Consider the following 4,691-nt stretch of genomic DNA (forward strand, 5'->3'; position numbering starts at 1 on the left):
GTGTACAGGGAGTACAGGGTCTCACTGCATAAATTGGACTCGTAGTGATCCTCCTGTTTACAGCCTCCCAAGTGCTGGGATTACAGGTGCGCACCACCATGCCCAGTCTCAATCGCCAGCTCAGTGGGCCCTGGGTGCGTGGCCGGCTCGGCAGGCCCAAGGATCAAACTCCTGGCCCCTGCATCTGCCTAAGCAGGCACTTTAATCCACTGAGCTATTTGGCTGGCCCAAAATAGATATTTTAAATCCATCACACATCACAAACCTTCCCCTGCCACATTTCACCAATCTGTCTTCCTGCTACAGTGAAGGTAGGAAAACATTCTAGCTCTTTGGTTCTTGTCGATACTGAGTACGCTCGCCTTTTCTATTCTAATTACAAGTACCCACCCACAAACAGGACACTTCAAAATCAGGCTAAGATTGGCCACTTCCAGCAGCCATTTGACTAGCACAGTTCAGACACTCACGCTCAGACTTGGAAAGACAAATGAAACTAACCAAAGGTGGCATCTCCTAGCAACAGTGAGCGGGAGGAGGTGGTGTCCTCTCACTGCAGAGATCGCTCAGTGACTTGCTGTGGGGAGGGCTCCTTGGGACAAAGCCTGTCCAGGGGACACGGAGGACGTGGCCACAAGGTCCCGTGCTGTCTGGCCAGGCAGAATCGCCTCCATCCAAGTCCCTGGCTAGGGCTAAGAGTGTGATGAAACCCTCAGTGTAGACCAACACCATTGCCTAGAAGAACACGGCTGCACCGAGAATGCCTTGCTGCTTTCCCCCACTGTGAGGTGTGGGGGGCTGACGGGCTCTCCTCTCCAAGGAGTGCCACCCTGAACCCCTGCCTATCTGTCACCAAAGACGGGGAACTGGATATGAGCTCGGGCCCCTCAGTGAGACCAACAGTGTGGGAGAGAAACAGGACCCAAGATTCCATAGAAGACAGAGCCAGAAGGTGGGGTCTCGGGACAGATATCTATTAAAACATCTTAGAGCAATTTAATTGCTTGGAATTGGAGATACCTGATACTAAAAACAGGAAAAAGCCTGGGTTTGGAAGAAAGATTCTTAAAATATGGTTCTTACCACTATGTCTCCTACATAAGCTAGTCAGGGGAGAAGAGACTTTAACAGCTAAGACTGTGATACAGTCCTCCTTTAAGACTGGAAAAAGAGATTACTCAGAACGCTAGCGGCCAGGGCACACAGACATGGCTGAAGCCACACCAGTCCCTGGCGCTGTCGAGCCCATGTTTAGGCTACATCACTCTAACGCGTTTCCATGGATTCTCCTTCCGCTAATGTGAGTCGGAGTCGGTCACCCGCGGCCATTCCCGTGCGCTCATCGTTCCTTTGGGGTACACAGATGGTCGCCAGCGCCTTCCTGTTATTCCTATCCTTTCTGAGGACCTAGCTGAGCTGAGACACAGCATCTAGGTTGTTATCTTACTATTCCCAAGTCATTCTATGAAAGTTCACTGCAGCCTGCTATGGAAGACTTTGCAGGCTGAGTTAAAGCAGACTCTGTATTTCTAAAAATAGGGCTGCGATCCCAGCACAAGCTAAGACTCCTAAATTACTGGGCTTCTCCTCGCCACCAATGCCAAAGCACGGTTCCGGTTTCAGCTTCTAAAAATAGAGTTTGCTTTTCTCTAAAACTCCTCCAGCCTCCTCCCATCACCTAAGAGGGGAATTCTGAGACAGAAGCCGGACCTCGGGAGGGAGGCAGGCTACAGCACCGACACTGGCTAGACAGGAAAGAAGCAAAGCATCCATGTTCCTCCCGGGGTGCAGGAGGAGCTGTGGGGGCGGGTGGCTGACAGCCCCCGTGTGTGCAGCCGCAACGTCTGGGCCCGGGGTGCAGGATGCGCTCCGTAGCCTGGCTTCCGGCAGACCTGCTGATCAGGCGGAGCACGACAGGCCAGCACAGCACTGCTTCTGTCTGCAGTTTATGTGATGTGCTCACATCCACAGGAAAAGCAGAGTCTCTTGCGGGCTCTCTAGAGTGTGCCGTGCACCAGGAGGAGCAGGTCATGCCCTGCAGTGAGGACGCCCTCGCCCCCGTGACCCTGCCCCTCTTGCAGCCACCCTGTGGCACCCCGCACCAGCCTCCGGCGCGTGCTCTGAGAGTGCCTGTCTGGGTGAAAACAGGCACTCTCAGGGGTACCCATGTTCTTAAAAGACATTTTATATTCCTGTACTTCTATTTCATTTTTCTTTCTGCTTAATATAAAAGGCACATATATAATATATATTTATATATGCATTTATATAGTATATTCATGTTTTACCATATATGTCACACATAGTATGGCAAAACACAAACATATAGCACAACATGCTTGTGTCTTGGTATGCATGTGTGTCGCAGTGCCCAGCAGGACAGATATGTAAACGTGGCTTACGTTTATTCGTGCGTGCGGCTGAGTCACACGTACAGCTGAACTTCTTTCATATAATCATATATATGTCTGCATCTTCTCTGTACATTCTTGGTACGTAATACTGACTTGAAACTCGCTCTCTTACTTTATAACACCAATGAAACCTTTCAGCAGACAGACTATATCTTATTACTTTAACTTACCCATTTTTGTATACAGAAGATACTGAAGAGAACCTACTATAATGTTCTGTAAGAATAACTATCTGATATGAAAGCCGTGAGCTGCAGGTCCTGAATTCATCCTTTTTCTGTTACTAAAATGAAATGCCTGAGGCAGAGTAACTTTATAAGGAAAGAGGTTCACTCAGCTCACAGATTCAAAGGCCCAATTGCTTAAAGGTAGTCTAATGCCCAGCAGACACAAGAGCCCCCCAAAAGCCAGGCTCCAGAGCCTGGCAGGACTGCCTGGCAAGACTGAGGGGCTTCCCATCCAGTCCCGACCCGGCTCTCCAGCACGCATGCCTCCTGCCAACTGCTTATCTGGGGAAAATGGGAGATCGCTAAAAAGTAAGTGATAGTCATAAAGAAACCATCATTGAGCTATGCAAAACTATTATAAGGAACACAAGAAAGAAGAAAGAAAGAAAGAAAGAAAGAAAGAAAGAAAGAAAGAAAGAAAGAAAAAGAAAGTCAGAAAATTATACCCCTAAGCATTGAAAAACTATGAAATTCTTCATGAGGCTGAAGAAATTAATGTAAATGTCAAAATACAGTCAGAAAAATGGTAGAAAAACCTAAGAAAAGACCTAAGGACAGAGTTCTGTAAATGTCACAGGCGAGATGCAAGAGCCACCCACATGCAGATAACACACACCCTGGTGACAAGAGCAGAGGAAACAACTCTGCAAAGGTAACTAAGCAGATTTTCCTTAAACAATGGCAGCCCCAGTCTCTGCAGTCACAGAGCTACGTCCACAAGAACAGCTGAGCCACGACAGTCACCATCAAGACAGAAGCAATGATTGAAATGAGACGGACACAAGCAGAGCAGTGGGCACCCACATTCAGGTCTCCTGAGGCTCCCGAAGCCGCACAGCTGGACAGGAAGAGCAAGGGAAGGATCAACGACATGCACCAAAGCAGGGGAGACCGCAGGTGGGCAGTCGGGCCACAAAGCCCTGGGGACCAGAAGAGGTCTGGCTAAAGGCTCAGATGGGGGACAAAGCCAGCAAGAGCTGCTCAAAGAACAGGCAGTGCAGCAGAGTCCAAATGGGGGAACCAGATCGCAGGGACCCCCCCACATTCCTTTGGAGAAGGCCCCACACTGCATGCGATTCCACAAGGACAGAGCTGGGATTGATGGCACAGTACAGGAGCGGGGCAAGCGAAGGGCTGCAAGTGCACAAGGACACGGGTGCTGGCCTGGGCAGCACTGCCTCAGGAACTGCAGCGGACACCCGAGAAAGTGCATGTTAGGGGAAGGATGGAGAGGGAGACAGGGGCCACATCCAAGGAGCAAGAAACTCCCGCTGAGGAGCTCCTGGGACGCAGGAACATCCATAGTATTTAAGAAAAAAGACTTATTCGAGGTGTGGGGGGGGCTGCCCAGGGCCCACTGAACCCTCACTCCAGGCAGCGCCCAGGCCCGGCGTGTGTGTGGAACATCCTCCATCAGACAGGCCTGGTATGGAGCCCTGCAGCAGAACTCCCTGCAGAGAGTCTAGAGGCGAGACCCACCCAGCTGATCCAGGAGCAGAGCATCTTGCCAGAGTGGCACAGCGGGTTCACCTCCAAGGGCTGCAGCAGGAAGAAGGGCAGCACAGCAGCCAGGTCCAAGCTACACCCACCTGGAGAGTCTGAACTTGGTAGATCTGGACGTGGTGCTAAGGTAATAGCTGCACCAAAGCTCTACACCAAAGGTCAGAAGACAGTGCTATACACAATGACAAAGAGAAGCAGCAAAATGCATTCACAGGCCCCGAGCCCACCCAGAGCAAATGCAGGAGACAACAGCATAGAAGTAATTGGAAAGCACACACCTGAAATCTCTGAAATAATAGCATCTGAAATAAAGAAACAACTGCCGAAAGGTACAGAGGAAATCAGATCAGAAATAATTTCTGAAGAAAAAAAAAAGAAATGATAACTATAATGAAAGAAGTACTAAGTGTTTTTAAAGAAGACACCGATAAAAATAATAGAGGAGAATAGAAAATGCTGAATTCCTTGAATGAGCAATATAGGAAAGAAATAGAATGCATGAAGCAGGTTCAAAATGCTATACAGGAAATTAAAATCTCAACCACAA

At 49.3% G+C, this 4,691-nt stretch overlaps 1 protein-coding gene across 1 annotated transcript in view; it reads right to left on the minus strand.

Moving 5' to 3' along the window:
• Ano10 (anoctamin 10) overlaps nucleotides 1-4,691 on the minus strand; it is a 136,150-nt gene that overhangs the window by 96,525 nt on the left and 34,934 nt on the right. The window lies entirely within an intron of this gene.

Source organism: Octodon degus, unplaced genomic scaffold (assembly GCF_000260255.1).
Source record: "Octodon degus isolate 3935 unplaced genomic scaffold, OctDeg1.0 scaffold00126, whole genome shotgun sequence".
NCBI classification, from domain to species: Eukaryota; Metazoa; Chordata; class Mammalia; order Rodentia; family Octodontidae; genus Octodon; species Octodon degus.